This window comes from Desmodus rotundus, chromosome 13 (genome assembly GCF_022682495.2).
Source record: "Desmodus rotundus isolate HL8 chromosome 13, HLdesRot8A.1, whole genome shotgun sequence".
Taxonomy (NCBI): Eukaryota; Metazoa; Chordata; class Mammalia; order Chiroptera; family Phyllostomidae; genus Desmodus; species Desmodus rotundus.
Window position 1 is genome coordinate 33,380,987 of NC_071399.1, and position 13,441 is coordinate 33,394,427.

The window sequence follows — 13,441 nt, forward strand, 5'->3', positions numbered from 1 at the left end:
GCAAACCTCATCCAGCAATACATTAAAAAGATCATACACCATGACCAAGTGGGATTCATCCCAGGGATGCAAGGATGGTACAATATTCACAAATCAATAAACATAATACATCACATCAACAACAGCAAAGACAAAAATCACATGATCATATCAATAGATGCGGAAAAAGCATTTGATAAGATACAGCACCCATTTCTGATAAAAAACACTCAGCAAAGTGGGAATAGAGGGAGCATTCCTCAACATAATAAAGGCCATATATGAGAGACCTACGGCCAATATCATACTCAGTACACAAACACTTAGAGCTTTCCCACTAAGATCAGGAACAAGACAAGGATGCCCTCTCTCACCACTCCTATTCAACATAGTATTGGAAGTCCTATTTGAGATTCTCAATCATAATTGTCCACTTTGTGTTGCTTCGATATCTGCCCCTTGGGCCTCTGCTCTGAGGCTGCTGTACCCAAAAGGACAGGAAGCTCTACTTGGTCGTACTGTTCTCACACCCTGTTATCCTCAATAGGCCACACTACCATTCTCATACCCAGGTCCCTCTTCCACTGGGTGTGAGGTTTTTAAGCCTATCTCACAAGATTATATTGACAATCACTTGGGATCATGGTGTGCAGTATGAACTTAAATAGTAGCTGCATTAAATTTAAATCTAAATTTATTTTCTATTCTCTCTTCATTGAATATGTCAACTAGTCCCAAGACTTCATGTATCGTATTTATATAAAATATTATCAAATCTTTTCTCTATAGCCCTAAATTTTCTTCTCACTTACATGGCTTGCTGAATATTTCTCATGGATAGAATGCCCTCATGTCCAACTCAGTATTTTTAAATAATTTTATTACCCCCAAACCAGCTTTATGTCCCATAGCCTCTTATCCTCTAAATAATAGAATTATCCTGTTCAGTTGTCCAAGGTAAAAATATTGGTGTCACCTTCAATTTCATCCTTCCAATCATTCATCCACACCTACTTCTTTTTGGGAGAAGGCTTAAAAAACTAACATTTATTTTTCAGAGTTCTGGAGGCTAGAAGCCCAAGTTTTAAGTGCTGGTAGATCCTGTGTCTGGAGAGAGCCATATCCTGGTTTGCAAATGGAAAACGCTGATTGAAATGAGTGGTTCCATAGAAGGGAATTTGACAGTTAAAGCCCTTGGTTTTTTGTTTGTTTTGTTTTGTTTTTGCTTATATTATTACAGATATCTCACTTTCCCTCCTTTCCCCCTCTTCCACTCAGCCAGCTCCCCACTTACATAGTCAATCCCACACCATTGTCCATATCCGTGGGTCCTTCATGTGTGTTCTTGGACTAATCCCTTCACCTTATTTTAGTTAGTTCCCATCCCACACACCTCTTACAGAGGTCAGTCTGTTCAATGATTCCATGTCTCTGGTTATGTTTTGCTCATTGGTTTATTTTGTTCATTATATCACTCTTATAAGTGAGATCTTATGATATTTCTCTTTCACTGACTGACATATATCGCTTAGCATAATACTCTCCAGTTACATCCCTGCTGTCGCAAAAGGCAGGAATTACCTCTGTCTGTCTGCTGCATAGTATTCCATTGTGTAAAATGGTATTTTAACCATTTATCTACTAATGGGCACTTAGGCTGTTTCCAAATCTTGGCTATTGTAAATAGTGCTTCTATGAACATAGGGGTGAATACATTCTTTTGAATTGATGTTTCAGGATTCATAGGGTTTATTCCCTTCAGTGGAATCACAGGGTCAAAAGGCAGTTCCATTTTTAGGGGTTTTTTCCATTTTATTTTATATATTTTTGTTCAAGTACAATTGTCTCCAATTTCCCCACATAACACCCCGCCTTGCCAATTCCCAACTCCCACTCTGGATCCTAACACCCTTTGGCTTTTTCCATGGGACCTTATACATGTTCCTTGAAGACTGTTCCCCTTCTTTCCCACATTATCCTTCACCCCCCGCCCTCTGGTTACTGTCAGTTTGTTCTTTATTTCCATGTCTCTGGTTATGTTTTGATTGCTGGTTTGTTTTGTTTATTAGGTTCCACTTATAGGTGAGATCATATGGTATTTATCTTTCATTGTCTGGCTTATTTCACTTAGCATAGTACTCTCTGGATCCATCCATGTTGTTGGGAAGGGTAGGAGCTCCTTTTTTTCTTTCTGTTGCATAGTATTCCATTGTGTAAATGTACCATAGTTTTCTGATCCACTCATTTACTGGTGGGCACTTAGGTTGATTCCAGCACTAGGCTATTGTAAATTCTGCCTTATGAACATTGAGGTGCATAGGTTCTTTTGGATTGGTGTTTCAGGGTTCTTAGGGTATAATCCCAGCAGCAGAATTGCTGGGTCAAAAGCAATTGCATTTTTAGATTTCTGAGGAAATTCCATACTGTTTTCCACAGTGACTGCACCAGTCTGCATTCGCACCAATAATGTACTAGGTTTCCCTTTTCTCCACAACCTTGCCAGCTCCTGTAGTTTGTTGATTTATTTATAATGGCCATTCTGACCAGTGTGAAGTGGTATCTCATTGCAGTTTTATTTTGCATCTCTCTGATGGCTAGTGATGCTGAGCATTCTTTCAAATGTCTCTGGGCCCTCTGTATGCCCTCCTTGGAGAAGTGTCTATTCAGGTCTTTGCCCATTTTTTAACTGAGTTGTTTGTCTTCCTGGAATAGAGTTGTGTGAGTTCTTTATATATTTTGGAGATCAAACTCTTGTTCAAGGTATCATTGGCAAATATGTTTTCCCATACTGTTGGTTCCCTTTTCATTTTGCTGATATTTTCCTTAGCCACACAGAAGCTTTTTATTTTGATGAGGTCCCATTTGTTTATCCTTCCTTTATATCCCTTGCTTTAGGGGACATATCAGCGAAAATATTGCTGCATGGAATATCTGAGATTTTCCTGCATAGTTTCTCCTCAAGGACTTTTTTGTTGTTATGCTTATATTTAAATCTTTTATCCATCTTTTTATTGTTGTGTATGGTTTATTTAGTGGTTGAGTTTCATTTTTTGCATGTAGCCATCCAGATCTCCCAACAACATTTGTTGAAGAGGCTATTTTTACTTCATTTTATGCTTCTACCTACTTTGTTGAATATTAATTGACTGTACAGACTTGAGTTTATTTCTGGGTTCTCTATTCTGCTCCATTGATCTATGTATCTGTTCTTATGCCAGTACCAGAATGTTTTGATTACTTTGGTCTTGTAACATAGTTTGATATCAGGTATTGTGATTCCTCCTACTTTGTTCTACTTTCTCAAAATTGTTATGGCTATTCAAGGTCAGTTATGGTTCCATATAAATTTTTGAAATGTTTATTCTGTATTTGTGAAATATGTCATTGTTATTTTAATAGGGATTGCATTAAACCTATAAATTGCTTAGGGTGGTGTAGACATTTTGATGATGTTCTTCCAGTCCATGAGCATGGTATGTGCTTCCATTTGTTTGTGTCTTCCTTAATTTCTTTCTTCAGTGTTGTGTAGTTTTCCAAGCACATGTCTTTTACCTCCTTGGTTAGATTTATTCCTAGGTACTTTGTTGTTCTTGTTGCTATATCAGATGGGATATTTTTCCGGTTTCTCTTTCTGATATTTCATTGTTGGTGTACAAACATGCCTTCGACTTCTGAATGTTGATTTTGTATCCCACTGCTTTGCCAAATTCACTAATTAGGTTGAGCAGTTTTGGGGTGGAATCTATAGGATTTTCTATGTACCCTATCATGTCATCTGCAAACAATGACAGTTTTGCTTCCTCATTTCCAATTTGATGCCTTTTATTTCTTTTTCTTGTCTCATCACTGTGGCTAGGTCTTCCAGTACTATGTTGAATAGGAATGGTGAAAGAAGACATTATTTTCTTGTTCCTGATCTTAGTAGGAAAGCTTTTAGTTTTTGCTCATTGAGTATGATGTTGGCTGTAGGTTTCTCATATATGGCCTTTATTATGTTGAGGTATGCTCCCTCTACTCCCACTTTGTTGAGTGTTTATATCATAAATAGGTGCTGTACCTTATCAAATGCTTATTCCATATCTAATTATATGATCATGTGATTTTTCTCTTTCCTTTTTTTATGTGATATAATATGTTTATTGATTTGCAAATATTGTACTATCCTTGCATCCCTGGGATGAATCCCATTTGATCATGGTGTATGATCTTTTTAATGTATTGCTGGATGTTTGCCAATATTTTGTTGAGAATTTTACCGTCTATGTTCATCAGTGGTATTGGTCTGAAGTTTTTTTCTTTGTTTTGCTTAGGGATTATGATGATGCTGGCTTCATAAAAAGAGTGTCAGAGTCTTCCCTCTTTTTGGATTTTTAAGAATATTCTGAGAAGAATAGAGGTTAGCTCTTCTTTAAATGTTTTGTAAAATTCTTCTGTGAAACCACCCAGTCCAGGGCTTTTGTGTGCTGGGAGTTTCTGGATTACTGCTTCAATATCACTGGTTGTTATCAGTCTGTTCAGGCTTTATACTTCTTCTTGATTCAGTTTTGGAAGATTGTATTTTTCTAGAAATTTTTCCATTTGACCCAGGTTTTCAAATTTCTTGGCATATAGTTCTTCATAGTAATTTCTTACAATCCTTTGTATTTCTGTGGTATCAGTTGTACTCGTTCCTGTTTCACTTCTGATTTTATTTATTTGGGTCTTCTCTTTTTTTCTTGATGAGTCTGGTTAAAGTCCTGTTGGTTCTGTTTATCATTTCAAAGAACCAGCTCCTGGATTTATTGATGCTTTGAATTGTTCTTTCAGTCTCTACATCATTTAATTATGCTCTGATTTTGGTTATTTCCTTCCTCCTACTCACTCTGGACTTTGTTTGTTGCTGTTCCTCTAGTTCTTTTAGGCATAGTATTAGGTTGGGTTTTAGGCTGGGTTTTTGTTTTTTGGTTTTTTTTGATATTTTTGGATCCTTTTTAGGTAGGCCTCTGGGGACTGCTTTCACTATGACCCATAAGTTTTGGAATGTTGTGTGTTCACTTTCATTTGTTTCTAGGTACCTTTTCATTTCTTTCTTGATCTCACTGTTAACTAATTTATTAGTTAATATTATGTTATTTACCCTCCATGTATTTGAATGTTTTGAGTTTTGTTTTCTACTTTCAAGCCATTGTAGTCCTTGAAGATGCTTGATATGATTTCAATTTTCTTGAATTTGTTAAGTTTTATTTTTTTTTGTCCTATAATGTGGTGTATCTTTGAAAAAAATCCTTGTGCATTTGAGAGAAATGCAATTTTCTTTCTTTGGGTTGAAATGTCCTGTAAATTTTCAATTAAGTCCATTTGATCTACTATGTAATTTAATGCTACTATATACCTGTTCTTTTTTTTGGGGGGGGGTGGAGTCTGGAAGATCAGCTTATTGTTGACCATGGAGTGTTAAAATCCCGTATAGCAACTATATTGATGATGATCTCTTTCTTAAAGTCCTCTAAGATTTTATTTATGTATTTAAGTGCTTCTATGTTGGGTGCATATATGTTTACTAGTTTTATATCATCTTTTTGGACTTCTCCCTTAAGTTTTATGTATTGACCTTCTTTGTTTCTTGTTGTGGTCTTAGTTTGACTTCTATTTTCAAATACCTCAGCCTGTTTTCCATGTTCATTTGTATGGAATATGTTTTTCCATCTCTTCACTTTCAGCCTGTGTAAATCTTTTGTTATGATGTAGTCTCCTTTAAACAGCCTATATGCAAATTGTGTTTTCTTGTCCATTCAGGTCCCTATGTCCTTTGTATGGAACATTTAATCCAATTACATTTAGGATTATTAATAATAGGTACTTAACCTTTGCAATGTTTTCCCCTTGTACATGTGTTTCTCTCTCTCTGTTTCTTCTTCTTCTTCTTCTTCAAGTAGTCCCTTTAGCATCACTTCCAATGCTGGTTTTCTGGGACCGTACTGCATTAGTTAGTCAGTTTGTTTATCTGAACAACTCTTAATTTTGCTTTCCACTCTAAATGAGAGCCTTTCTTCATAGACTGGTCTTATTTGCAGGTCTCTGCTTTTCATTTCTTGAAATGTTTCATGCCCATCCCTTCTGGCCTGTAGTATTTCTGTTGAGAAATCAGCTGATAGCCTTATCAGAGCTCCTTTATAGGTAGCTAGTTGTTTCTCTCTTGCTGCCTTTAAGATTCTATCTGTCTTTAAATTTTGTAATTTTTATTGCTATGTGTATTGGTGTGGGCCTCTTTGGGTTCATCTTGACTGGGATATTCTCTTCTTCCTTAACCTGTGTGACTCTCTCCCTTACCAAATTTGGGAAGTTTTCTGTCATTATTTCATTAAACAAGTGTTCTCCCTTGATCCTTTTCTTCTTCTGGTATCCTTATGATGCATATACTTTTACATTTCATGTTGCCGCAAAGCGCCCTTTTGGAGTCTTTTTATTTGTTTTCGCTGACTGGGTTTTTTTTCTACTTCATCTTCCAATTCACTTATTTGATCCTCTCCTTCATTCTTACCCTGCTTTATTTTTATATGTGTATTTTTTAATTATTTTGAAGACTGGGAGATACTTTATTTATTTTATGATTATATTTTATCGATTATGCTATTATAGTTTTCCTGATTTTTCCCCTTCTGCACCCTTCCACCCAGGACCTCCCATTCTCTGAGGCAATCCTCCCACTGTTGTTTATGCCCATGGGCCATGTGTATAAGTTCTTTGACTATTCCATTTCCTTTACTGTACTTTACATTCTTATTGCTATTCTATAACTACCTATTTGTCCTTCTTAATCCTCTCAACTCTTCACTCATTCCCCCACATCCCTTCCCATCAGGCAACCATCAAAATGCTGTCTGTATCCATGATTCTGTCTCTGTTCTTCTTGTTTATTTAGTTTTTTATATTCAAATATGGATAGATATGTATTTATTGCCATTTTATTGTTCATAGTTTTGATCTTCTTTTTCTTAAATAAGTCCCTTTAACATTTCACATCATAATGGTTTGGTAATGATGAACTCCTTTAAATTTTTCTTGTCTGGGAAGCTTTTTATCTATCTTTCAATTTTAAATGATAGCTTTTCTGGGTAGAGCAATAATGACTGTAGGTCCCTGCTTTTCATGACTTTGAATATTTCTTACCAATCCTTTGTAGCTTGCAAAGTTTCATTTGAGAAATCAGCTGACAGTCTTATGGGAGCTCCCCTGTAGGTAACTAACTTCTTTTCTCTTGCTGCTTTTAAGATTCTCTCTTTGTCTTTAATCTTTGGCATTTTAGTTATGATGTGTCTTGGAGTGGGTCTCTTTGAATCTATCTTCTTTGGTACTCTCTGTGCTTCCTGTGCTTGCATGTCTATTTCCATCACCAAATTAAGGAAGTCTTCTTTCATTATTTTTTTCAAATATATTTCTAATTTCTTGCTCTTTTTCTTCTCCTTCTGGTACTCTTATGATGCAAATGTTGAACCTCTTGATGTTGTCATAGAGGCTGCTTATACTATCCTCATTTTATTGATTTTTTTTCTTCTTATTGTTATGATTGATTGTTTTTTGTTTCCTTATGTTCCAAATCACGAAGCTGATTCTCAGCTTCATCCACTGTACTGTTGTTTCCCTGTAAATTGTTTTTTATTTTAATTACTGTGTCTTGTGTTTCTGGCTGGATCATTACTTTGTCATTGAGGTCCTCACTAAAGTTCTTTGAGCATCCTTATAATCTGTGTTTTGAACTCTGCATCTGATAGATTGCTTATCTTCATTTAGTTTAGTTATTTTTCTGGAGTTTTGATCTGTTCTTTCATTTGGGCCATGTTTCTTTGTCTCCTTGTATTAACATCCATCTCTATTTGTTTCTGTGTATTAGGTAGAGCTACTTTGACTCCGTGTCTTGGTACTGTGGCCTAATGTACTAGGTGTTCTGTAGGGTCCAGTGTCACAGCCTCCCCTATCACCCAAGCTGGGTACTCGAGGTGAGCCCTTCGTGTGGGCTGAGTACATCCTCCTCTTGTAGTTGAGCCTTGGTTGCTTTTGGCAGATCAATGGGAGGCATTTTTCCAGGCCAGTCATCAGCAAGGATTGTCTGTGACCACTTACCACCAACCTCTTCCCTCCATGGAGGATCAGCTTTGCAAGAGCAGTGTCGTGGTGCTCTGATGTGATCTGTAGCTATCCATTGGGTGCACTGGCCCTGGAGTTTCTTGGGTAATGCAGGCTAAGTTTGGCCTTTCCCCATACTTTTCCCAAGATCACCCTGCCTGAGCTATAAATCAGTCTGAGATGGCTGCTACTTGTGCTGGGCTTGGAGATTCCCAGGCAAAGTCAAGTTGTGAATATAGCTGGCTGCTGCTAATGCTGGGCCTGTGGCTCACTGAGGTTTGCTGTTGTGTGTTTGATAGGATTTAAGACTTTGTGCAGCTTGAGCCAACACCAGCCATTCATATGGAAAAACAGCTTGGGTGGGCCCATAAATTGGGTGGGGCCAAGTCTCTGGGGATTTCCAAGATGGGTCAAACAGTGTGAGCCAGGTTTATTGAGTTTCAGATAAGCACCAGCTTGCCAGCTCTGTGGCTCTGTGGGTGGAGTGTTTAGAAAAGGGACAATGGCCTCTACTCACCTTGATGTCAGACACTTCAGTTTCTCCCAGTATGTCACTGATGCCTTTCAAGCCGCTACCCCAGTGCTGGAGCTCAGAGGGAGTAAGTCTGAGTAAATGAGTCTGTGTGTGGGTTCTTTAAAAAGAACTGGTTAGGTCTCCAGCAGTTTTTTCCACTGCCTCAATGCCTCCTGGTCTTTGTAGCCATAAGTTCTGGGGATTTACCTTCTGAACCTTGGTCTGGGGGTGGGGGGAGGGGCTGGTGTGGGACTGGGACTCCTTATTTCTGAGATATCCCTCCTGAGTTTTTATCCACCACATGTGAATATAGGACCAGCTTGTTCTATATCTATGCCCCTCCTACCAATCTGGATGGATATCGTATTTTTTTTTAAGTCTATAGTTGTCAGACTTCCATTCAACTCAATTTCTAACAATTCCGAGTGATGGTTGTTCTATATTTTATTTGTAATTTTGATGTTGTTGTATGAAGAGGCAAGTCACGCATGTCTGCCTATGCTGATTTCTTGACCAAAAGTCATTATCCTGCTTTTAATTCCTTCTAGTGTGTTCTTCATTTCAGACATTGCATTCTTCATTTCAAACTGGTTCTTATTTAGGGGTTCTATGTCCTTTTTCATGCCAAAGTAGTTCCCACTAAATTCCTCGTAGTTCTAAGTTCCTTGAGCATCCTTGTAACCATTACTTTGAACTCAATGTCTGATAAATTGCTTGCTTCAATTTCATTCAGCTTTTTTCTTAAGATTCCTCATTTTCTTTCATTTTGGGTTTGTTTATTTCTCTCCCAATTTTAGTTGTCTCTTTGTTTTGTTTCTGTGAACTAGAATGATCTGTTTTGACTCTGTCCCTTTTAGAGTGGCTTTATGTGTTAGGAGTCTTGTAGGACCCAGTTGTGCAGATTCCTTGACCTCCTGATGTGGATGCTCTAGGGACGTCCTTTGTGTGGATTATATGGACTCTCTTGTTGTATTTGGGTCCTGATTGTTATTAACTCATTCATTGGTGGGAATTCCCCCCAGCAGGCTGACTATGAGGCTCAACATCCATCATGTCTTGTACACTGTTGTATGTGTGATGACAAAACAAGGCAAAACAACACAAAAATAACACTTAAACAAGCAACCCCATCCCTCAGCTGCAGCAGGAATATCAACGACAAAAGAGCAAATAATAAAAGTGGAAGGAGAAATGGAATAATAGAGAAAGGGGAAATGGGAAAAGATATGTGATTATGAGAAGAGAATAGGAAAGAGAATACTAGTAATTAATTGAAGGAGGAAAATGGGGAAAAGGAACACAGAAAAAGTAACATAAATTTAAAAAGAGAGGGGAAGGGAACAAGAGTAATCAAATGTAAGAGTAAAATAGGAGATATAAAAGAAAAAATAAAGCACCAAAAATATAAGAAAGAGTAAAAAAAGATAAAAATAATAAAAAAGGCTAAGAAAAAGAAAAAATAGCAAAAAAAATGAAAAAAAGAACCAAGTGGATTGGTCCGAGCAGACTTTGGTGTTTGCCTGCTGGTTTCTCCTTTTGGATGACAATCTGATATCTGAGTCTGGTGTGAGCCAATGTTAGGCACTGTCCACATCTGACCCTTGGCAGCCTTTCTGAAGCTACAAAACAATCCACAGTTTGTGGCTGATTCCTCTAGGCTTGGCTGCTCCCTGGGTGGGGCAAGTTACTCTGCAAATCTGGCTTTTTTCAGTACTGGTTCCAGGGGTGTGTCAGTAAACATCACAAGTTACCACAGGATACCCCTCTGCTTTGAGAGGGCTTTCAGTTGTGGGTTGGATTCCCAGTTAGGGCATGGATAGGAGGCAACCAATCAATGTTTCTCTCTCACACTAGCACTTCCTCTCTCTCTTTCTCTGAAATCAATAGAATACATCTTGTATGCATCATCTTCTTCCCAGTCTCATATCATCTTGATGGGGTGGGGGAAGGGAAGGAAGAGTCCAACAGCAAAACTGTAACATAGACAATGGTGGAGAACTTGTGCTGCTCCCTCCATTTAGTCTCAGCCTCAGATTTATATTACTGAGCTCCCACCATGGCCTCCTCAGCCTGTGCCACCCCAGCCACCTGTCTTCACACGCAACACTCCAGGCTCCTTTGCCAATCCACAGCCTCCTCTGTCAGACTCTGTCCAACTTGTGGTTCCAGCAATGCCCAACAGCAGGGAGGTGACAGCCACCTCTCTGGCAAGTCCCTGGAACCCAGCTCCCCATCCCAGTGCAAAGGGCTCAGTGTTGAGGCTGGGAGCTGAGGCATAGCTACTCTGACAGCTTCTTCTTGAGAAGCAATTTGTAAATATTACAAAATGGCCCACATTCCAAACCTGTGCAGCCAGAAGTACTGGGCCAGGCAGTAGTGGCAGTGGATCCAACAGAAGAGCCCCGACCACACGTTCCCAAGTGCCTCCATAGAGGGACAGACACTTGCATAATAGCATACTTGCCTGCATACACACTCACTCACAAATGCTCTCACACACACTCAACTGGTTTTTCAAGTTGATTGCTCTGCAGTTGACCTGAAAGATGGGTTCAGGGCTAGGAGCAAGTGGATGGAGCTTCCAACTACTCTGCAGCCATCTTGAAACACCCCACACCTGCTCACTTTCCACACTATGTCAGGCCCTGCATTAGCACTAAGACACACAATGATCAATAATCCAGACTTTCAGACTCTTCAAACCATATCTCCCTCATTGTTTTCTCTACAAAGCCTTTATCAGCTTAACTTTCTTTTTACCTCCCACTGCCAGCACATATTTCCACCCTCATGTGCAGTACTAGTTAAATAAGCCTTTTCATACCTCAGTGCATCTAACTCACATCCTCACACAAGACTTTTGAATTTTTCCTCTTGCCTCTAGCAGTGAGCAGGAACTTCTTAACTCTCTATATGGGGCGTTTTATTCATTTGCTTTGGCTCAAATTTCTTTCTTTGACCACCAAACGGAGAGGAACTTCCTTTTCTCCACTTTTTAAAACCACCCAACTTTAAGACAAGCTCTATTATCATTTCAGCTCTAAAGCCTAGGTGAACTGGGCTCCTAGTTCTCACTTATGCTCAGCTATGTTTTATTTCTATTTTATGGGGAAAAAAAATCTTGGGATTTTCTTCTTTATCAATTAACATTTTTTAAAGTTCAAAGTCCATTTTTTTCCTTAGCTTCAATGCAAATTTTTAAGTTGACTGTACAATGTTCCTTACTGTTTTTCTTTTTCTATATATAAACATATAAATTTATATATTTTACATACATTTACATATAAATATATATTATACCTATATTTTATACATGTATTGATTTATCAATAGAATTCAGAGCATTATCTGCTTACATAAAAACACAATATAATTAGAAAATTTCACATCATGTGTTTGTTTATTATTGCTTGCAAAATCTAAGTAAAAATGATTTGCCACTATAACATTCAACAATATACCACCAAGATAGCTAGGAATACAGATAACAGATAGAACTCTGAAGAAATCTGTAACTCTTGCATAAAGATGGTTTTGGGTTATTGCAGTAGTTAGCTCAGTTCTTAAATTCACTGAAATTTCACACTGACCTATTTTTCTCTTCTGTAGCTAGTTTGTGATTGATTTTTCCCAACACAAACTGCAGTAGATTAGGGAATTAATTAAGGGAAACCTAAAATGTCTTCTCCTTCACTGCACTTCACTTGCAATGCCTCCTGGGCAGGTGAAGGCAGCACTGGTAAGAAGGTTATTTCTCTGTAGTGAGTGTAGAATAGAACAAATGTTGTAATTAAAGGGACCTAGGGGGTTTATATTGAGAAAAAGCTCAGTTATGATCTAACAACAAAATAGTATTCTAAGAAATCAATTGCAGTTAATCCTTCTAACTGGTAAAAAAATAGAGAAAGAACTATACTAAATATAATCAAAAATGATGGCATAAAACTAATATATTTACAGTTATAAATTTATAATTATACATAAGATACTACCCTCTGGTACTTTCATATATTTCTTTCAAGTAAATTTCTTCCTGAAAAAGTTTGCACTGCAAATATTTGTAAATTTAAATAAAATACTCTAAATCATTGTTAGAGAACTGTTTTGGTGAGGAGAGATATTTTAAAGTAAAACTTTTTTTTAACATTTATATAGTGCACCTTAATATATGTGGTATATGTTTATAGTCACTTGTTTCTGGTGCTTATAAAAAGAATGTTTGCTTTTTAAAATATTAAAATGTTTAAAATTGCTTTTTAAAAGTTAATATATAAGTTCTAAAAATCCTTCCCTGATCACATCCTACCCTTCTCTCCATTAAACATGCTGACCATCTTTTCTGCCCATCTCAAGTTTCTCCCTAAATCAGTGTGTTATAAACTCAATTGCTGACTTATTTCCCATGCAAAATAATTTATGACTTGATTAATATGTTTCTATTATCACATAGTTTATTTTAATTATGCAGTTAATATTGCCCGACTGTGAGGGTCAGTTCATGTCTATGTTTCCAATCAAAGTCTGAAATTCATGAGAGAAAGAGGGAGAAAGGTAAAGATAAAGGAAGGTTTCTCTTTCTTTCAGATTAAAACATCCTAAAACACTTCCATACAATGCTGCCTGACCATGATACATCAGCTAAAGTCTAGTTAAAAACCCTCTTTAGAAAATATCAAAACAAAATTTTAAAGATGTTTTTCAAGACCTTTTATGACCTGGCTTCTGTTCTTTCTCACCAGCATCTTTCTGAAATACGCCTCTCCCACACCTGACTTCCCACAGCACCACAAACACATCAGCGTCCTCTCTCCAGTTGTGCTCTTCGCACATGCTTTTCATTTTCTC